This window comes from Schistocerca gregaria, unplaced genomic scaffold (genome assembly GCF_023897955.1).
Source record: "Schistocerca gregaria isolate iqSchGreg1 unplaced genomic scaffold, iqSchGreg1.2 ptg000318l, whole genome shotgun sequence".
Classification (NCBI taxonomy): Eukaryota; Metazoa; Arthropoda; class Insecta; order Orthoptera; family Acrididae; genus Schistocerca; species Schistocerca gregaria.
The window spans coordinates 185,581-205,435 of record NW_026061796.1 but is presented as its reverse complement, the minus strand read 5'-3'; the positions used below and the strand labels follow the sequence as shown (position 1 = coordinate 205,435).

Sequence of the window (19,855 nt, the reverse complement as noted above, 5' to 3'; positions counted from 1 at the left end):
TCATTCATGCGTGTGAAAATATTTGCTGCTCTTTACGCAGAATCGCACGCAGCCGGCGGGATTCGAAACTACTTTCGAGTCAGACGCCTTAACCACTCGGCCACGGCTGCCCCGAACGCAGCGTTCTCCCGACACGTGCAAATTGAACCGTTTAAAGCACTGTGGTGTCAGAAAACGGCGTTGCTGCATTCTTTTCCGTAGTGTTTCCACCACTACCAGAGGCAACGCTACCAAATTATTAAAATTTCCGCCCGAACAGGGACTTGAATCCTGGACCCTTAGGTTAAAAGCCTAATGCTCTACCGACTGAGCTATCCGGGCTCACAACGCCTTATGAAACATCTCACGATGCACAACGACACATTGACTCATGTCCTTTACTGTTGTGCAATCGCTGCATGGAGCTGTTAGTAGTTAAACGTCGCCTGAATGCTGTCTGCAAACTTATCGCGCAAAGCTCGTAACAGACCATCGAACAATGTTGACACACGATGCAAAAACAAACTGCAGCAGTCGTTACGTCTCATACGTTGGAGTAGAGGATTTACGTGTTTTGTCGACACTCATCGGGCAATTGGAAAATTCACAAGCACTTCGAATGCAATGTTTCCCACGTTTTCGCTCATTTCACGGTTCCGCTTGATACGTTCTTCACCTCCTGGCACAAAACAGGGAACGCAGTCAGTAGGACGTTTTTTTTATTTTCTTACTTCTCAGAGAGTTGCCTACTGCGTTCCTCTTATGGCAAGCACTAGACAACCAGAACAGTTACAGAAGGGAGTCATGTCCGTTCTCGGCTGTAGTTACATTATCACAAAGTCAGAGCAATTCCATTGGCGTCGGCTTCAAAACGAAGCCGTTCCGAAACCCGGGATCGAACCAGGGACCTTTAGATCTTCAGTCTAACGCTCTCCCAACTGAGCTATTTCGGCTGACGCACAGCGCCCCTCTTTTGCACGTCTGCCCCGTTGCCAATTTCACAGTCATCTTCGTCTGAAAGAACACAGGGACGCCGAAAGGCGAACAGCAGATGCAGTAAAGTACCACACACATTTCTTCTGCTTCCATCGTCGTAACTAGCAAACATGTCGACTCGATTCATGTAATATTGACTTCGCTGACGCTAGAAAAGCTGTGCTATATCGATGCCACGTGCAACTAGTGTGCAGAGAACGAGGCAGAGGAAGGAGTGAGCCTCTCCAAAGTGTGTGAGGCAGTATCTAGCAGATACACGCGGTAAAACATTTGACTTGCGTTTGCTCATTAATTGCTACACGTCATCGTCTGCAAGCTAAAATAATCACATCTGCACTGCCCAGAGAGGCGACACTTGCACTGACACCTGGTGGACGGTTGTGAGACGAGGAGATGAGCTGTGGCTTCTGGGCACGACTGTAGCGCTGCACCCTGGAGCCAAGAACACTGCACCTTGCTGGCGGCCCACGTGTTTAGTAGTGACGCAACTGCTAGGATGCAGCTGAACGTCCATCTTCTGGGAGCGAGAAAATTTCCGCAGTCGGCAGGACTCGAACCTACGCTCCCAGAGGGAATCTGATTTCAAGTCAGACGCCTTAACCACTCGGCCACGACTGCACGTCTCAGAAGCGTCTCTCGACAACTGAAACTCCCACCTTTGCAAGCAATCTCATGGCAGAAGGCAGCATGGGCTTACTCTTTTCTGTAGTGATTCCACTGCCAGCACATTAGACGTTACGAAAGTGTATTAATTTTCGCCCCGACAGGGACTAGAACCCAGGACCCTTTGGTTGAAAACCTAACGCTCTACCGACTGAGCTATCCGCACCCACGCACGAGCATTGTCATACAGCTGCGTCGTGTGCGAGTGATTCGCATGTCGTAATTGCTGGCTTATGGCTCCAATGGCGACTTCACCGACTTCCCACTGACGCGCCGCTGACGCTAGTTTTCTGGCGTCTTAAGGGATGGACATACTTGCAAGTAGCTGCGAGATCATTGAAAAGAAACGCGGCGCCATTGCTTTTGCCGCACTCGACTGATTGAATTGCAATTCTTAAAAAGGAATGAACCTTCACTCTGTCCAACAATTTCAAGCACGTGTGTGTACTCACGAACTCGGCGAAGGCGCGAGAAAATGACGGGGGCGCACTCGTGGGCCTGCGACGGCTTCCTGCAGTCACATCGTCAGTGCGAGGTGGACCGGTAGGCACAGGAAGCAGCGGCCGTCGTGAAACTCAGCATTCTTAAACGGAAATTTTCGTCTTGTTTAGAATGGCGTCATTGGTTTGCACGCTCATTCATGCGTGTGAAAATATTTGCTGCTCTTTACGCAGAATCGCACGCAGCCGGCGGGATTCGAAACTACTTTCGAGTCAGACGCCTTAACCACTCGGCCACGGCTGCCCCGAACGCAGCGTTCTCCCGACACGTGCAAATTGAACCGTTTAAAGCACTGTGGTGTCAGAAAACGGCGTTGCTGCATTCTTTTCCGTAGTGTTTCCACCACTACCAGAGGCAACGCTACCAAATTATTAAAATTTCCGCCCGAACAGGGACTTGAATTCTGGACCCTTAGGTTAAAAGCCTAATGCTCTACCGACTGAGCTATCCGGGCTCACAACGCCTTATGAAACATCTCACGATGCACAACGACACATTGACTCATGTCCTTTACTGTTGTGCAATCGCTGCATGGAGCTGTTAGTAGTTAAACGTCGCCTGAATGCTGTCTGCAAACTTATCGCGCAAAGCTCGTAACAGACCATCGAACAATGTTGACACACGATGCAAAAACAAACTGCAGCAGTCGTTACGTCTCATACGTTGGAGTAGAGGATTTACGTGTTTTGTCGACACTCATCGGGCAATTGGAAAATTCACAAGCACTTCGAATGCAATGTTTCCCACGTTTTCGCTCATTTCACGGTTCCGCTTGATACGTTCTTCACCTCCTGGCACAAAACAGGGAACGCAGTCAGTAGGACGTTTTTTTTTATTTTCTTACTTCTCAGAGAGTTGCCTACTGCGTTCCTCTTATGGCAAGCACTAGACAACCAGAACAGTTACAGAAGGGAGTCATGTCCGTTCTCGGCTGTAGTTACATTATCACAAAGTCAGAGCAATTCCATTGGCGTCGGCTTCAAAACGAAGCCGTGCCGAAACCCGGGATCGAACCAGGGACCTTTAGATCTTCAGTCTAACGCTCTCCCAACTGAGCTATTTCGGCTGACGCACAGCGCCCCTCTTTTGCACGTCTGCCCCGTTGCCAATTTCACAGTCATCTTCGTCTGAAAGAACACAGGGACGCCGAAAGGCGAACAGCAGATGCAGTAAAGTACCACACACATTTCTTCTGCTTCCATCGTCGTAACTAGCAAACATGTCGACTCGATTCATGTAATATTGACTTCGCTGACGCTAGAAAAGCTGTGCTATATCGATGCCACGTGCAACTAGTGTGCAGAGAACGAGGCAGAGGAAGGAGTGAGCCTCTCCAAAGTGTGTGAGGCAGTATCTAGCAGATACACGCGGTAAAACATTTGACTTGCGTTTGCTCATTAATTGCTACACGTCATCGTCTGCAAGCTAAAATAATCACATCTGCACTGCCCAGAGAGGCGACACTTGCACTGACACCTGGTGGACGGTTGTGAGACGAGGAGATGAGCTGTGGCTTCTGGGCACGACTGTAGCGCTGCACCCTGGAGCCAAGAACACTGCACCTTGCTGGCGGCCCACGTGTTTAGTAGTGACGCAACTGCTAGGATGCAGCTGAACGTCCATCTTCTGGGAGCGAGAAAATTTCCGCAGTCGGCAGGACTCGAACCTACGCTCCCAAAGGGAATCTGATTTCAAGTCAGACGCCTTAACCACTCGGCCACGACTGCACGTCTCAGAAGCGTCTCTCGACAACTGAAACTCCCACCTTTGCAAGCAATCTCATGGCAGAAGGCAGCATGGGCTTACTCTTTTCTGTAGTGATTCCACTGCCAGCACATTAGACGTTACGAAAGTGTATTAATTTTCGCCCCGACAGGGACTAGAACCCAGGACCCTTTGGTTGAAAACCTAACGCTCTACCGACTGAGCTATCCGCACCCACGCACGAGCATTGTCATACAGCTGCGTCGTGTGCGAGTGATTCGCATGTCGTAATTGCTGGCTTATGGCTCCAATGGCGACTTCACCGACTTCCCACTGACGCGCCGCTGACGCTAGTTTTCTGGCGTCTTAAGGGATGGACATACTTGCAAGTAGCTGCGAGATCATTGAAAAGAAACGCGGCGCCATTGCTTTTGCCGCACTCGACTGATTGAATTGCAATTCTTAAAAAGGAATGAACCTTCACTCTGTCCAACAATTTCAAGCACGTGTGTGTACTCACGAACTCGGCGAAGGCGCGAGAAAATGACGGGGGCGCACTCGTGGGCCTGCGACGGCTTCCTGCAGTCACATCGTCAGTGCGAGGTGGACCGGTAGGCACAGGAAGCAGCGGCCGTCGTGAAACTCAGCATTCTTAAACGGAAATTTTCGTCTTGTTTAGAATGGCGTCATTGGTTTGCACGCTCATTCATGCGTGTGAAAATATTTGCTCCTCTTTACGCAGAATCGCACGCAGCCGGCGGGATTCGAAACTACTTTCGAGTCAGACGCCTTAACCACTCGGCCACGGCTGCCCCGAACGCAGCGTTCTCCCGACACGTGCAAATTGAACCGTTTAAAGCACTGTGGTGTCAGAAAACGGCGTTGCTGCATTCTTTTCCGTAGTGTTTCCACCACTACCAGAGGCAACGCTACCAAATTATTAAAATTTCCGCCCGAACAGGGACTTGAATCCTGGACCCTTAGGTTAAAAGCCTAATGCTCTACCGACTGAGCTATCCGGGCTCACAACGCCTTATGAAACATCTCACGATGCACAACGACACATTGACTCATGTCCTTTACTGTTGTGCAATCGCTGCATGGAGCTGTTAGTAGTTAAACGTCGCCTGAATGCTGTCTGCAAACTTATCGCGCAAAGCTCGTAACAGACCATCGAACAATGTTGACACACGATGCAAAAACAAACTGCAGCAGTCGTTACGTCTCATACGTTGGAGTAGAGGATTTACGTGTTTTGTCGACACTCATCGGGCAATTGGAAAATTCACAAGCACTTCGAATGCAATGTTTCCCACGTTTTCGCTCATTTCACGGTTCCGCTTGATACGTTCTTCACCTCCTGGCACAAAACAGGGAACGCAGTCAGTAGGACGTTTTTTTTATTTTCTTACTTCTCAGAGAGTTGCCTACTGCGTTCCTCTTATGGCAAGCACTAGACAACCAGAACAGTTACAGAAGGGAGTCATGTCCGTTCTCGGCTGTAGTTACATTATCACAAAGTCAGAGCAATTCCATTGGCGTCGGCTTCAAAACGAAGCCGTGCCGAAACCCGGGATCGAACCAGGGACCTTTAGATCTTCAGTCTAACGCTCTCCCAACTGAGCTATTTCGGCTGACGCACAGCGCCCCTCTTTTGCACGTCTGCCCCGTTGCCAATTTCACAGTCATCTTCGTCTGAAAGAACACAGGGACGCCGAAAGGCGAACAGCAGATGCAGTAAAGTACCACACACATTTCTTCTGCTTCCATCGTCGTAACTAGCAAACATGTCGACTCGATTCATGTAATATTGACTTCGCTGACGCTAGAAAAGCTGTGCTATATCGATGCCACGTGCAACTAGTGTGCAGAGAACGAGGCAGAGGAAGGAGTGAGCCTCTCCAAAGTGTGTGAGGCAGTATCTAGCAGATACACGCGGTAAAACATTTGACTTGCGTTTGCTCATTAATTGCTACACGTCATCGTCTGCAAGCTAAAATAATCACATCTGCACTGCCCAGAGAGGCGACACTTGCACTGACACCTGGTGGACGGTTGTGAGACGAGGAGATGAGCTGTGGCTTCTGGGCACGACTGTAGCGCTGCACCCTGGAGCCAAGAACACTGCACCTTGCTGGCGGCCCACGTGTTTAGTAGTGACGCAACTGCTAGGATGCAGCTGAACGTCCATCTTCTGGGAGCGAGAAAATTTCCGCAGTCGGCAGGACTCGAACCTACGCTCCCAGAGGGAATCTGATTTCAAGTCAGACGCCTTAACCACTCGGCCACGACTGCACGTCTCAGAAGCGTCTCTCGACAACTGAAACTCCCACCTTTGCAAGCAATCTCATGGCAGAAGGCAGCATGGGCTTACTCTTTTCTGTAGTGATTCCACTGCCAGCACATTAGACGTTACGAAAGTGTATTAATTTTCGCCCCGACAGGGACTAGAACCCAGGACCCTTTGGTTGAAAACCTAACGCTCTACCGACTGAGCTATCCGCACCCACGCACGAGCATTGTCATACAGCTGCGTCGTGTGCGAGTGATTCGCATGTCGTAATTGCTGGCTTATGGCTCCAATGGCGACTTCACCGACTTCCCACTGACGCGCCGCTGACGCTAGTTGTCTGGCGTCTTAAGGGATGGACATACTTGCAAGTAGCTGCGAGATCATTGAAAAGAAACGCGGCGCCATTGCTTTTGCCGCACTCGACTGATTGAATTGCAATTCTTAAAAAGGAATGAACCTTCACTCTGTCCAACAATTTCAAGCACGTGTGTGTACTCACGAACTCGGCGAAGGCGCGAGAAAATGACGGGGGCGCACTCGTGGGCCTGCGACGGCTTCCTGCAGTCACATCGTCAGTGCGAGGTGGACCGGTAGGCACAGGAAGCAGCGGCCGTCGTGAAACTCAGCATTCTTAAACGGAAATTTTCGTCTTGTTTAGAATGGCGTCATTGGTTTGCACGCTCATTCATGCGTGTGAAAATATTTGCTGCTCTTTACGCAGAATCGCACGCAGCCGGCGGGATTCGAAACTACTTTCGAGTCAGACGCCTTAACCACTCGGCCACGGCTGCCCCGAACGCAGCGTTCTCCCGACACGTGCAAATTGAACCGTTTAAAGCACTGTGGTGTCAGAAAACGGCGTTGCTGCATTCTTTTCCGTAGTGTTTCCACCACTACCAGAGGCAACGCTACCAAATTATTAAAATTTCCGCCCGAACAGGGACTTGAATCCTGGACCCTTAGGTTAAAAGCCTAATGCTCTACCGACTGAGCTATCCGGGCTCACAACGCCTTATGAAACATCTCACGATGCACAACGACACATTGACTCATGTCCTTTACTGTTGTGCAATCGCTGCATGGAGCTGTTAGTAGTTAAACGTCGCCTGAATGCTGTCTGCAAACTTATCGCGCAAAGCTCGTAACAGACCATCGAACAATGTTGACACACGATGCAAAAACAAACTGCAGCAGTCGTTACGTCTCATACGTTGGAGTAGAGGATTTACGTGTTTTGTCGACACTCATCGGGCAATTGGAAAATTCACAAGCACTTCGAATGCAATGTTTCCCACGTTTTCGCTCATTTCACGGTTCCGCTTGATACGTTCTTCACCTCCTGGCACAAAACAGGGAACGCAGTCAGTAGGACGTTTTTTTTTATTTTCTTACTTCTCAGAGAGTTGCCTACTGCGTTCCTCTTATGGCAAGCACTAGACAACCAGAACAGTTACAGAAGGGAGTCATGTCCGTTCTCGGCTGTAGTTACATTATCACAAAGTCAGAGCAATTCCATTGGCGTCGGCTTCAAAACGAAGCCGTGCCGAAACCCGGGATCGAACCAGGGACCTTTAGATCTTCAGTCTAACGCTCTCCCAACTGAGCTATTTCGGCTGACGCACAGCGCCCCTCTTTTGCACGTCTGCCCCGTTGCCAATTTCACAGTCATCTTCGTCTGAAAGAACACAGGGACGCCGAAAGGCGAACAGCAGATGCAGTAAAGTACCACACACATTTCTTCTGCTTCCATCGTCGTAACTAGCAAACATGTCGACTCGATTCATGTAATATTGACTTCGCTGACGCTAGAAAAGCTGTGCTATATCGATGCCACGTGCAACTAGTGTGCAGAGAACGAGGCAGAGGAAGGAGTGAGCCTCTCCAAAGTGTGTGAGGCAGTATCTAGCAGATACACGCGGTAAAACATTTGACTTGCGTTTGCTCATTAATTGCTACACGTCATCGTCTGCAAGCTAAAATAATCACATCTGCACTGCCCAGAGAGGCGACACTTGCACTGACACCTGGTGGACGGTTGTGAGACGAGGAGATGAGCTGTGGCTTCTGGGCACGACTGTAGCGCTGCACCCTGGAGCCAAGAACACTGCACCTTGCTGGCGGCCCACGTGTTTAGTAGTGACGCAACTGCTAGGATGCAGCTGAACGTCCATCTTCTGGGAGTGAGAAAATTTCCGCAGTCGGCAGGACTCGAACCTACGCTCCCAGAGGGAATCTGATTTCAAGTCAGACGCCTTAACCACTCGGCCACGACTGCACGTCTCAGAAGCGTCTCTCGACAACTGAAACTCCCACCTTTGCAAGCAATCTCATGGCAGAAGGCAGCATGGGCTTACTCTTTTCTGTAGTGATTCCACTGCCAGCACATTAGACGTTACGAAAGTGTATTAATTTTCGCCCCGACAGGGACTAGAACCCAGGACCCTTTGGTTGAAAACCTAACGCTCTACCGACTGAGCTATCCGCACCCACGCACGAGCATTGTCATACAGCTGCGTCGTGTGCGAGTGATTCGCATGTCGTAATTGCTGGCTTATGGCTCCAATGGCGACTTCACCGACTTCCCACTGACGCGCCGCTGACGCTAGTTTTCTGGCGTCTTAAGGGATGGACATACTTGCAAGTAGCTGCGAGATCATTGAAAAGAAACGCGGCGCCATTGCTTTTGCCGCACTCGACTGATTGAATTGCAATTCTTAAAAAGGAATGAACCTTCACTCTGTCCAACAATTTCAAGCACGTGTGTGTACTCACGAACTCGGCGAAGGCGCGAGAAAATGACGGGGGCGCACTCGTGGGCCTGCGACGGCTTCCTGCAGTCACATCGTCAGTGCGAGGTGGACCGGTAGGCACAGGAAGCAGCGGCCGTCGTGAAACTCAGCATTCTTAAACGGAAATTTTCGTCTTGTTTAGAATGGCGTCATTGGTTTGCACGCTCATTCATGCGTGTGAAAATATTTGCTGCTCTTTACGCAGAATCGCACGCAGCCGGCGGGATTCGAAACTACTTTCGAGTCAGACGCCTTAACCACTCGGCCACGGCTGCCCCGAACGCAGCGTTCTCCCGACACGTGCAAATTGAACCGTTTAAAGCACTGTGGTGTCAGAAAACGGCGTTGCTGCATTCTTTTCCGTAGTGTTTCCACCACTACCAGAGGCAACGCTACCAAATTATTAAAATTTCCGCCCGAACAGGGACTTGAATCCTGGACCCTTAGGTTAAAAGCCTAATGCTCTACCGACTGAGCTATCCGGGCTCACAACGCCTTATGAAACATCTCACGATGCACAACGACACATTGACTCATGTCCTTTACTGTTGTGCAATCGCTGCATGGAGCTGTTAGTAGTTAAACGTCGCCTGAATGCTGTCTGCAAACTTATCGCGCAAAGCTCGTAACAGACCATCGAACAATGTTGACACACGATGCAAAAACAAACTGCAGCAGTCGTTACGTCTCATACGTTGGAGTAGAGGATTTACGTGTTTTGTCGACACTCATCGGGCAATTGGAAAATTCACAAGCACTTCGAATGCAATGTTTCCCACGTTTTCGCTCATTTCACGGTTCCGCTTGATACGTTCTTCACCTCCTGGCACAAAACAGGGAACGCAGTCAGTAGGACGTTTTTTTTTATTTTCTTACTTCTCAGAGAGTTGCCTACTGCGTTCCTCTTATGGCAAGCACTAGACAACCAGAACAGTTACAGAAGGGAGTCATGTCCGTTCTCGGCTGTAGTTACATTATCACAAAGTCAGAGCAATTCCATTGGCGTCGGCTTCAAAACGAAGCCGTGCCGAAACCCGGGATCGAACCAGGGACCTTTAGATCTTCAGTCTAACGCTCTCCCAACTGAGCTATTTCGGCTGACGCACAGCGCCCCTCTTTTGCACGTCTGCCCCGTTGCCAATTTCACAGTCATCTTCGTCTGAAAGAACACAGGGACGCCGAAAGGCGAACAGCAGATGCAGTAAAGTACCACACACATTTCTTCTGCTTCCATCGTCGTAACTAGCAAACATGTCGACTCGATTCATGTAATATTGACTTCGCTGACGCTAGAAAAGCTGTGCTATATCGATGCCACGTGCAACTAGTGTGCAGAGAACGAGGCAGAGGAAGGAGTGAGCCTCTCCAAAGTGTGTGAGGCAGTATCTAGCAGATACACGCGGTAAAACATTTGACTTGCGTTTGCTCATTAATTGCTACACGTCATCGTCTGCAAGCTAAAATAATCACATCTGCACTGCCCAGAGAGGCGACACTTGCACTGACACCTGGTGGACGGTTGTGAGACGAGGAGATGAGCTGTGGCTTCTGGGCACGACTGTAGCGCTGCACCCTGGAGCCAAGAACACTGCACCTTGCTGGCGGCCCACGTGTTTAGTAGTGACGCAACTGCTAGGATGCAGCTGAACGTCCATCTTCTGGGAGCGAGAAAATTTCCGCAGTCGGCAGGACTCGAACCTACGCTCCCAGAGGGAATCTGATTTCAAGTCAGACGCCTTAACCACTCGGCCACGACTGCACGTCTCAGAAGCGTCTCTCGACAACTGAAACTCCCACCTTTGCAAGCAATCTCATGGCAGAAGGCAGCATGGGCTTACTCTTTTCTGTAGTGATTCCACTGCCAGCACATTAGACGTTACGAAAGTGTATTAATTTTCGCCCCGACAGGGACTAGAACCCAGGACCCTTTGGTTGAAAACCTAACGCTCTACCGACTGAGCTATCCGCACCCACGCACGAGCATTGTCATACAGCTGCGTCGTGTGCGAGTGATTCGCATGTCGTAATTGCTGGCTTATGGCTCCAATGGCGACTTCACCGACTTCCCACTGACGCGCCGCTGACGCTAGTTTTCTGGCGTCTTAAGGGATGGACATACTTGCAAGTAGCTGCGAGATCATTGAAAAGAAACGCGGCGCCATTGCTTTTGCCGCACTCGACTGATTGAATTGCAATTCTTAAAAAGGAATGAACCTTCACTCTGTCCAACAATTTCAAGCACGTGTGTGTACTCACGAACTCGGCGAAGGCGCGAGAAAATGACGGGGGCGCACTCGTGGGCCTGCGACGGCTTCCTGCAGTCACATCGTCAGTGCGAGGTGGACCGGTAGGCACAGGAAGCAGCGGCCGTCGTGAAACTCAGCATTCTTAAACGGAAATTTTCGTCTTGTTTAGAATGGCGTCATTGGTTTGCACGCTCATTCATGCGTGTGAAAATATTTGCTGCTCTTTACGCAGAATCGCACGCAGCCGGCGGGATTCGAAACTACTTTCGAGTCAGACGCCTTAACCACTCGGCCACGGCTGCCCCGAACGCAGCGTTCTCCCGACACGTGCAAATTGAACCGTTTAAAGCACTGTGGTGTCAGAAAACGGCGTTGCTGCATTCTTTTCCGTAGTGTTTCCACCACTACCAGAGGCAACGCTACCAAATTATTAAAATTTCCGCCCGAACAGGGACTTGAATCCTGGACCCTTAGGTTAAAAGCCTAATGCTCTACCGACTGAGCTATCCGGGCTCACAACGCCTTATGAAACATCTCACGATGCACAACGACACATTGACTCATGTCCTTTACTGTTGTGCAATCGCTGCATGGAGCTGTTAGTAGTTAAACGTCGCCTGAATGCTGTCTGCAAACTTATCGCGCAAAGCTCGTAACAGACCATCGAACAATGTTGACACACGATGCAAAAACAAACTGCAGCAGTCGTTACGTCTCATACGTTGGAGTAGAGGATTTACGTGTTTTGTCGACACTCATCGGGCAATTGGAAAATTCACAAGCACTTCGAATGCAATGTTTCCCACGTTTTCGCTCATTTCACGGTTCCGCTTGATACGTTCTTCACCTCCTGGCACAAAACAGGGAACGCAGTCAGTAGGACGTCTTTTTTATTTTCTTACTTCTCAGAGAGTTGCCTACTGAGTTCCTCTTATGGCAAGCACTAGACAACCAGAACAGTTACAGAAGGGAGTCATGTCCGTTCTCGGCTGTAGTTACATTATCACAAAGTAAGAGCAATTCCATTGGCGTCGGCATCAAAACGAAGCCGTGCCGAAACCCGGGATCGAACCAGGGACCTTTAGATCTTCAGTCTAACGCTCTCCCAACTGAGCTATTTCGGCTGACGCACAGCGCCCCTCTTTTGCACGTCTGCCCCGTTGCCAATTTCACAGTCATCTTCGTCTGAAAGAACACAGGGACGCCGAAAGGCGAACAGCAGATGCAGTAAAGTACCACACACATTTCTTCTGCTTCCATCGTCGTAACTAGCAAACATGTCGACTCGATTCATGTAATATTGACTTCGCTGACGCTAGAAAAGCTGTGCTATATCGATGCCACGTGCAACTAGTGTGCAGAGAACGAGGCAGAGGAAGGAGTGAGCCTCTCCAACGTGTGTGAGGCAGTATCTAGCAGATACACGCGGTAAAACATTTGACTTGCGTTTGCTCATTAATTGCTACACGTCATCGTCTGCAAGCTAAAATAATCACATCTGCACTGCCCAGAGAGGCGACACTTGCACTGACACCTGGTGGACGGTTGTGAGACGAGGAGATGAGCTGTGGCTTCTGGGCACGACTGTAGCGCTGCACCCTGGAGCCAAGAACACTGCACCTTGCTGGCGGCCCACGTGTTTAGTAGTGACGCAACTGCTAGGATGCAGCTGAACGTCCATCTTCTGGGAGCGAGAAAATTTCCGCAGTCGGCAGGACTCGAACCTACGCTCCCAGAGGGAATCTGATTTCAAGTCAGACGCCTTAACCACTCGGCCACGACTGCACGTCTCAGAAGCGTCTCTCGACAACTGAAACTCCCACCTTTGCAAGCAATCTCATGGCAGAAGGCAGCATGGGCTTACTCTTTTCTGTAGTGATTCCACTGCCAGCACATTAGACGTTACGAAAGTGTATTAATTTTCGCCCCGACAGGGACTAGAACCCAGGACCCTTTGGTTGAAAACCTAACGCTCTACCGACTGAGCTATCCGCACCCACGCACGAGCATTGTCATACAGCTGCGTCGTGTGCGAGTGATTCGCATGTCGTAATTGCTGGCTTATGGCTCCAATGGCGACTTCACCGACTTCCCACTGACGCGCCGCTGACGCTAGTTTTCTGGCGTCTTAAGGGATGGACATACTTGCAAGTAGCTGCGAGATCATTGAAAAGAAACGCGGCGCCATTGCTTTTGCCGCACTCGACTGATTGAATTGCAATTCTTAAAAAGGAATGAACCTTCACTCTGTCCAACAATTTCAAGCACGTGTGTGTACTCACGAACTCGGCGAAGGCGCGAGAAAATGACGGGGGCGCACTCGTGGGCCTGCGACGGCTTCCTGCAGTCACATCGTCAGTGCGAGGTGGACCGGTAGGCACAGGAAGCAGCGGCCGTCGTGAAACTCAGCATTCTTAAACGGAAATTTTCGTCTTGTTTAGAATGGCGTCATTGGTTTGCACGCTCATTCATGCGTGTGAAAATATTTGCTGCTCTTTACGCAGAATCGCACGCAGCCGGCGGGATTCGAAACTACTTTCGAGTCAGACGCCTTAACCACTCGGCCACGGCTGCCCCGAACGCAGCGTTCTCCCGACACGTGCAAATTGAACCGTTTAAAGCACTGTGGTGTCAGAAAACGGCGTTGCTGCATTCTTTTCCGTAGTGTTTCCACCACTACCAGAGGCAACGCTACCAAATTATTAAAATTTCCGCCCGAACAGGGACTTGAATCCTGGACCCTTAGGTTAAAAGCCTAATGCTCTACCGACTGAGCTATCCGGGCTCACAACGCCTTATGAAACATCTCACGATGCACAACGACACATTGACTCATGTCCTTTACTGTTGTGCAATCGCTGCATGGAGCTGTTAGTAGTTAAACGTCGCCTGAATGCTGTCTGCAAACTTATCGCGCAAAGCTCGTAACAGACCATCGAACAATGTTGACACACGATGCAAAAACAAACTGCAGCAGTCGTTACGTCTCATACGTTGGAGTAGAGGATTTACGTGTTTTGTCGACACTCATCGGGCAATTGGAAAATTCACAAGCACTTCGAATGCAATGTTTCCCACGTTTTCGCTCATTTCACGGTTCCGCTTGATACGTTCTTCACCTCCTGGCACAAAACAGGGAACGCAGTCAGTAGGACGTCTTTTTTATTTTCTTACTTCTCAGAGAGTTGCCTACTGAGTTCCTCTTATGGCAAGCACTAGACAACCAGAACAGTTACAGAAGGGAGTCATGTCCGTTCTCGGCTGTAGTTACATTATCACAAAGTAAGAGCAATTCCATTGGCGTCGGCATCAAAACGAAGCCGTGCCGAAACCCGGGATCGAACCAGGGACCTTTAGATCTTCAGTCTAACGCTCTCCCAACTGAGCTATTTCGGCTGACGCACAGCGCCCCTCTTTTGCACGTCTGCCCCGTTGCCAATTTCACAGTCATCTTCGTCTGAAAGAACACAGGGACGCCGAAAGGCGAACAGCAGATGCAGTAAAGTACCACACACATTTCTTCTGCTTCCATCGTCGTAACTAGCAAACATGTCGACTCGATTCATGTAATATTGACTTCGCTGACGCTAGAAAAGCTGTGCTATATCGATGCCACGTGCAACTAGTGTGCAGAGAACGAGGCAGAGGAAGGAGTGAGCCTCTCCAAAGTGTGTGAGGCAGTATCTAGCAGATACACGCGGTAAAACATTTGACTTGCGTTTGCTCATTAATTGCTACACGTCATCGTCTGCAAGCTAAAATAATCACATCTGCACTGCCCAGAGAGGCGACACTTGCACTGACACCTGGTGGACGGTTGTGAGACGAGGAGATGAGCTGTGGCTTCTGGGCACGACTGTAGCGCTGCACCCTGGAGCCAAGAACACTGCACCTTGCTGGCGGCCCACGTGTTTAGTAGTGACGCAACTGCTAGGATGCAGCTGAACGTCCATCTTCTGGGAGCGAGAAAATTTCCGCAGTCGGCAGGACTCGAACCTACGCTCCCAGAGGGAATCTGATTTCAAGTCAGACGCCTTAACCACTCGGCCACGACTGCACGTCTCAGAAGCGTCTCTCGACAACTGAAACTCCCACCTTTGCAAGCAATCTCATGGCAGAAGGCAGCATGGGCTCACTCTTTTCTGTAGTGATTCCACTGCCAGCACATTAGACGTTACGAAAGTGTATTAATTTTCGCCCCGACAGGGACTAGAACCCAGGACCCTTTGGTTGAAAACCTAACGCTCTACCGACTGAGCTATCCGCACCCACGCACGAGCATTGTCATACAGCTGCGTCGTGTGCGAGTGATTCGCATGTCGTAATTGCTGGCTTATGGCTCCAATGGCGACTTCACCGACTTCCCACTGACGCGCCGCTGACGCTAGTTTTCTGGCGTCTTAAGGGATGGACATACTTGCAAGTAGCTGCGAGATCATTGAAAAGAAACGCGGCGCCATTGCTTTTGCCGCACTCGACTGATTGAATTGCAATTCTTAAAAAGGAATGAACCTTCACTCTGTCCAACAATTTCAAGCACGTGTGTGTACTCACGAACTCGGCGAAGGCGCGAGAAAATGACGGGGGCGCACTCGTGGGCCTGCGACGGCTTCCTGCAGTCACATCGTCAGTGCGAGGTGGACCGGTAGGCACAGGAAGCAGCGGCCGTCGTGAAACTCAGCATTCTTAAACGGAAATTTTCGTCTTGTTTAGAATGGCGTCATTGGTTTGCACGCTCATTCATGCGTGTGAAAATATTTGCTGCTCTTTACGCAGAATCGCACGCAGCCGGCGGGATTCGAAACTACTTTCGAGTCAGACGCCTTAACCACTCGGCCACGGCTGCCCCGAACGCAGCGTTCTCCCGACACGTGCAAATTGAACCGTTTAAAGCACTGTGGTGTCAGAAAACGGCGTTGCTGCATTCTTTTCCGTAGTGTTTCCACCACTACCAGAGGCAACGCTACCAAATTATTAAAATTTCCGCCCGAACAGGGACTTGAATCCTGGACCCTTAGGTTAAAAGCCTAATGCTCTACCGACTGAGCTATCCGGGCTCACAACGCCTTATGAAACATCTCACGATGCACAACGACACATTGACTCATGTCCTTTACTGTTGTGCAATCGCTGCATGGAGCTGTTAGTAGTTAAACGTCGCCTGAATGCTGTCTGCAAACTTATCGCGCAAAGCTCGTAACAGACCATCGAACAATGTTGACACACGATGCAAAAACAAACTGCAGCAGTCGTTACGTCTCATACGTTGGAGTAGAGGATTTACGTGTTTTGTCGACACTCATCGGGCAATTGGAAAATTCACAAGCACTTCGAATGCAATGTTTCCCACGTTTTCGCTCATTTCACGGTTCCGCTTGATACGTTCTTCACCTCCTGGCACAAAACAGGGAACGCAGTCAGTAGGACGTTTTTTTTATTTTCTTACTTCTCAGAGAGTTGCCTACTGCGTTCCTCTTATGGCAAGCACTAGACAACCAGAACAGTTACAGAAGGGAGTCATGTCCGTTCTCGGCTGTAGTTACATTATCACAAAGTCAGAGCAATTCCATTGGCGTCGGCTTCAAAACGAAGCCGTGCCGAAACCCGGGATCGAACCAGGGACCTTTAGATCTTCAGTCTAACGCTCTCCCAACTGTGCTATTTCGGCTGACGCACAGCGCCCCTCTTTTGCACGTCTGCCCCGTTGCCAATTTCACAGTCATCTTCGTCTGAAAGAACACAGGGACGCCGAAAGGCGAACAGCAGATGCAGTAAAGTACCACACACATTTCTTCTGCTTCCATCGTCGTAACTAGCAAACATGTCGACTCGATTCATGTAATATTGACTTCGCTGACGCTAGAAAAGCTGTGCTATATCGATGCCACGTGCAACTAGTGTGCAGAGAACGAGGCAGAGGAAGGAGTGAGCCTCTCCAAAGTGTGTGAGGCAGTATCTAGCAGATACACGCGGTAAAACATTTGACTTGCGTTTGCTCATTAATTGCTACACGTCATCGTCTGCAAGCTAAAATAATCACATCTGCACTGCCCAGAGAGGCGACACTTGCACTGACACCTGGTGGACGGTTGTGAGACGAGGAGATGAGCTGTGGCTTCTGGGCACGACTGTAGCGCTGCACCCTGGAGCCAAGAACACTGCACCTTGCTGGCGGCCCACGTGTTTAGTAGTGACGCAACTGCTAGGATGCAGCTGAACGTCCATCTTCTGGGAGCGAGAAAATTTCCGCAGTCGGCAGGACTCGAACCTACGCTCCCAGAGGGAATCTGATTTCAAGTCAGACGCCTTAACCACTCGGCCACGACTGCACGTCTCAGAAGCGTCTCTCGACAACTGAAACTCCCACCTTTGCAAGCAATCTCATGGCAGAAGGCAGCATGGGCTTACTCTTTTCTGTAGTGATTCCACTGCCAGCACATTAGACGTTACGAAAGTGTATTAATTTTCGCCCCGACAGGGACTAGAACCCAGGACCCTTTGGTTGAAAACCTAACGCTCTACCGACTGAGCTATCCGCACCCACGCACGAGCATTGTCATACAGCTGCGTCGTGTGCGAGTGATTCGCATGTCGTAATTGCTGGCTTATGGCTCCAATGGCGACTTCACCGACTTCCCACTGACGCGCCGCTGACGCTAGTTTTCTGGCGTCTTAAGGGATGGACATACTTGCAAGTAGCTGCGAGATCATTGAAAAGAAACGCGGCGCCATTGCTTTTGCCGCACTCGACTGATTGAATTGCAATTCTTAAAAAGGAATGAACCTTCACTCTGTCCAACAATTTCAAGCACGTGTGTGTACTCACGAACTCGGCGAAGGCGCGAGAAAATGACGGGGGCGCACTCGTGGGCCTGCGACGGCTTCCTGCAGTCACATCGTCAGTGCGAGGTGGACCGGTAGGCACAGGAAGCAGCGGCCGTCGTGAAACTCAGCATTCTTAAACGGAAATTTTCGTCTTGTTTAGAATGGCGTCATTGGTTTGCACGCTCATTCATGCGTGTGAAAATATTTGCTGCTCTTTACGCAGAATCGCACGCAGCCGGCGGGATTCGAAACTACTTTCGAGTCAGACGCCTTAACCACTCGGCCACGGCTGCCCCGAACGCAGCGTTCTCCCGACACGTGCAAATTGAACCGTTTAAAGCACTGTGGTGTCAGAAAACGGCGTTGCTGCATTCTTTTCCGTAGTGTTTCCACCACTACCAGAGGCAACGCTACCAAATTATTAAAATTTCCGCCCGAACAGGGACTTGAATCCTGGACCCTTAGGTTAAAAGCCTAATGCTCTACCGACTGAGCTATCCGGGCTCACAACGCCTTATGAAACATCTCACGATGCACAACGACACATTGACTCATGTCCTTTACTGTTGTGCAATCGCTGCATGGAGCTGTTAGTAGTTAAACGTCGCCTGAATGCTGTCTGCAAACTTATCGCGCAAAGCTCGTAACAGACCATCGAACAATGTTGACACACGATGCAAAAACAAACTGCAGCAGTCGTTACGTCTCATACGTTGGAGTAGAGGATTTACGTGTTTTGTCGACACTCATCGGGCAATTGGAAAATTCACAAGCACTTCGAATGCAATGTTTCCCACGTTTTCGCTCATTTCACGGTTCCGCTTGATACGTTCTTCACCTCCTGGCACAAAACAGGGAACGCAGTCAGTAGGACGTTTTTTTTATTTTCTTACTTCTCAGAGAGTTGCCTACTGCGTTCCTCTTATGGCAAGCACTAGACAACCAGAACAGTTACAGAAGGGAGTCATGTCCGTTCTCGGCTGTAGTTACATTATCACAAAGTCAGAGCAATTCCATTGGCGTCGGCTTCAAAACGAAGCCGTGCCGAAACCCGGGATCGAACCAGGGACCTTTAGATCTTCAGTCTAACGCTCTCCCAACTGAGCTATTTCGGCTGACGCACAGCGCCCCTCTTTTGCACGTCTGCCCCGTTGCCAATTTCACAGTCATCTTCGTCTGAAAGAACACAGGGACGCCGAAAGGCGAACAGCAGATGCAGTAAAGTACCACACACATTTCTTCTGCTTCCATCGTCGTAACTAGCAAACATGTCGACTCGATTCATGTAATATTGACTTCGCTGACGCTAGAAAAGCTGTGCTATATCGATGCCACGTGCAACTAGTGTGCAGAGAACGAGGCAGAGGAAGGAGTGAGCCTCTCCAAAGTGTGTGAGGCAGTATCTAGCAGATACACGCGGTAAAACATTTGACTTGCGTTTGCTCATTAATTGCTACACGTCATCGTCTGCAAGCTAAAATAATCACATCTGCACTGCCCAGAGAGGCGACACTTGCACTGACACCTGGTGGACGGTTGTGAGACGAGGAGATGAGCTGTGGCTTCTGGGCACGACTGTAGCGCTGCACCCTGGAGCCAAGAACACTGCACCTTGCTGGCGGCCCACGTGTTTAGTAGTGACGCAACTGCTAGGATGCAGCTGAACGTCCATCTTCTGGGAGCGAGAAAATTTCCGCAGTCGGCAGGACTCGAACCTACGCTCCCAGAGGGAATCTGATTTCAAGTCAGACGCCTTAACCACTCGGCCACGACTGCACGTCTCAGAAGCGTCTCTCGACAACTGAAACTCCCACCTTTGCAAGCAATCTCATGGCAGAAGGCAGCATGGGCTTACTCTT

At 50.1% G+C, this 19,855-nt stretch overlaps 27 non-coding genes across 27 annotated transcripts; all 27 read right to left on the bottom strand.

Moving 5' to 3' along the window:
• Nucleotides 1-248: 248 nt before the first annotated feature.
• On the bottom strand, nt 249-321 carry Trnak-uuu (transfer RNA lysine (anticodon UUU)). The gene has a single exon. It is a non-coding gene; the product is annotated as a tRNA-Lys (tRNA).
• Nucleotides 322-859: 538 nt separating this feature from the next.
• Nucleotides 860-932, bottom strand: Trnaf-gaa (transfer RNA phenylalanine (anticodon GAA)). The gene has a single exon. It is a non-coding gene; the product is annotated as a tRNA-Phe (tRNA).
• Nucleotides 933-1,511: 579 nt separating this feature from the next.
• On the bottom strand, nt 1,512-1,593 carry Trnas-uga (transfer RNA serine (anticodon UGA)). Its single transcript has one exon. It is a non-coding gene; the product is annotated as a tRNA-Ser (tRNA).
• A 927-nt stretch (nt 1,594-2,520) lies between these two features.
• Trnak-uuu (transfer RNA lysine (anticodon UUU)) lies at nt 2,521-2,593 on the bottom strand. Its single transcript has one exon. It is a non-coding gene; the product is annotated as a tRNA-Lys (tRNA).
• A 539-nt stretch (nt 2,594-3,132) lies between these two features.
• Nucleotides 3,133-3,205, bottom strand: Trnaf-gaa (transfer RNA phenylalanine (anticodon GAA)). Its single transcript has one exon. It is a non-coding gene; the product is annotated as a tRNA-Phe (tRNA).
• Nucleotides 3,206-3,784: 579 nt separating this feature from the next.
• On the bottom strand, nt 3,785-3,866 carry Trnas-uga (transfer RNA serine (anticodon UGA)). Its single transcript has one exon. It is a non-coding gene; the product is annotated as a tRNA-Ser (tRNA).
• A 927-nt stretch (nt 3,867-4,793) lies between these two features.
• On the bottom strand, nt 4,794-4,866 carry Trnak-uuu (transfer RNA lysine (anticodon UUU)). Its single transcript has one exon. It is a non-coding gene; the product is annotated as a tRNA-Lys (tRNA).
• A 538-nt stretch (nt 4,867-5,404) lies between these two features.
• On the bottom strand, nt 5,405-5,477 carry Trnaf-gaa (transfer RNA phenylalanine (anticodon GAA)). The gene has a single exon. It is a non-coding gene; the product is annotated as a tRNA-Phe (tRNA).
• Nucleotides 5,478-6,056: 579 nt separating this feature from the next.
• Nucleotides 6,057-6,138, bottom strand: Trnas-uga (transfer RNA serine (anticodon UGA)). The gene has a single exon. It is a non-coding gene; the product is annotated as a tRNA-Ser (tRNA).
• Nucleotides 6,139-7,065: 927 nt separating this feature from the next.
• On the bottom strand, nt 7,066-7,138 carry Trnak-uuu (transfer RNA lysine (anticodon UUU)). The gene has a single exon. It is a non-coding gene; the product is annotated as a tRNA-Lys (tRNA).
• Nucleotides 7,139-7,677: 539 nt separating this feature from the next.
• On the bottom strand, nt 7,678-7,750 carry Trnaf-gaa (transfer RNA phenylalanine (anticodon GAA)). The gene has a single exon. It is a non-coding gene; the product is annotated as a tRNA-Phe (tRNA).
• A 579-nt stretch (nt 7,751-8,329) lies between these two features.
• Trnas-uga (transfer RNA serine (anticodon UGA)) lies at nt 8,330-8,411 on the bottom strand. Its single transcript has one exon. It is a non-coding gene; the product is annotated as a tRNA-Ser (tRNA).
• Nucleotides 8,412-9,338: 927 nt separating this feature from the next.
• Nucleotides 9,339-9,411, bottom strand: Trnak-uuu (transfer RNA lysine (anticodon UUU)). The gene has a single exon. It is a non-coding gene; the product is annotated as a tRNA-Lys (tRNA).
• Nucleotides 9,412-9,950: 539 nt separating this feature from the next.
• Trnaf-gaa (transfer RNA phenylalanine (anticodon GAA)) lies at nt 9,951-10,023 on the bottom strand. The gene has a single exon. It is a non-coding gene; the product is annotated as a tRNA-Phe (tRNA).
• A 579-nt stretch (nt 10,024-10,602) lies between these two features.
• Nucleotides 10,603-10,684, bottom strand: Trnas-uga (transfer RNA serine (anticodon UGA)). Its single transcript has one exon. It is a non-coding gene; the product is annotated as a tRNA-Ser (tRNA).
• Nucleotides 10,685-11,611: 927 nt separating this feature from the next.
• Nucleotides 11,612-11,684, bottom strand: Trnak-uuu (transfer RNA lysine (anticodon UUU)). Its single transcript has one exon. It is a non-coding gene; the product is annotated as a tRNA-Lys (tRNA).
• Nucleotides 11,685-12,222: 538 nt separating this feature from the next.
• Nucleotides 12,223-12,295, bottom strand: Trnaf-gaa (transfer RNA phenylalanine (anticodon GAA)). The gene has a single exon. It is a non-coding gene; the product is annotated as a tRNA-Phe (tRNA).
• A 579-nt stretch (nt 12,296-12,874) lies between these two features.
• Trnas-uga (transfer RNA serine (anticodon UGA)) lies at nt 12,875-12,956 on the bottom strand. Its single transcript has one exon. It is a non-coding gene; the product is annotated as a tRNA-Ser (tRNA).
• Nucleotides 12,957-13,883: 927 nt separating this feature from the next.
• Nucleotides 13,884-13,956, bottom strand: Trnak-uuu (transfer RNA lysine (anticodon UUU)). The gene has a single exon. It is a non-coding gene; the product is annotated as a tRNA-Lys (tRNA).
• A 538-nt stretch (nt 13,957-14,494) lies between these two features.
• Trnaf-gaa (transfer RNA phenylalanine (anticodon GAA)) lies at nt 14,495-14,567 on the bottom strand. The gene has a single exon. It is a non-coding gene; the product is annotated as a tRNA-Phe (tRNA).
• Nucleotides 14,568-15,146: 579 nt separating this feature from the next.
• On the bottom strand, nt 15,147-15,228 carry Trnas-uga (transfer RNA serine (anticodon UGA)). Its single transcript has one exon. It is a non-coding gene; the product is annotated as a tRNA-Ser (tRNA).
• A 927-nt stretch (nt 15,229-16,155) lies between these two features.
• Nucleotides 16,156-16,228, bottom strand: Trnak-uuu (transfer RNA lysine (anticodon UUU)). Its single transcript has one exon. It is a non-coding gene; the product is annotated as a tRNA-Lys (tRNA).
• A 538-nt stretch (nt 16,229-16,766) lies between these two features.
• Nucleotides 16,767-16,839, bottom strand: Trnaf-gaa (transfer RNA phenylalanine (anticodon GAA)). The gene has a single exon. It is a non-coding gene; the product is annotated as a tRNA-Phe (tRNA).
• Nucleotides 16,840-17,418: 579 nt separating this feature from the next.
• Nucleotides 17,419-17,500, bottom strand: Trnas-uga (transfer RNA serine (anticodon UGA)). Its single transcript has one exon. It is a non-coding gene; the product is annotated as a tRNA-Ser (tRNA).
• Nucleotides 17,501-18,427: 927 nt separating this feature from the next.
• On the bottom strand, nt 18,428-18,500 carry Trnak-uuu (transfer RNA lysine (anticodon UUU)). The gene has a single exon. It is a non-coding gene; the product is annotated as a tRNA-Lys (tRNA).
• Nucleotides 18,501-19,038: 538 nt separating this feature from the next.
• On the bottom strand, nt 19,039-19,111 carry Trnaf-gaa (transfer RNA phenylalanine (anticodon GAA)). Its single transcript has one exon. It is a non-coding gene; the product is annotated as a tRNA-Phe (tRNA).
• A 579-nt stretch (nt 19,112-19,690) lies between these two features.
• On the bottom strand, nt 19,691-19,772 carry Trnas-uga (transfer RNA serine (anticodon UGA)). The gene has a single exon. It is a non-coding gene; the product is annotated as a tRNA-Ser (tRNA).
• Nucleotides 19,773-19,855: the final 83 nt, after the last annotated feature.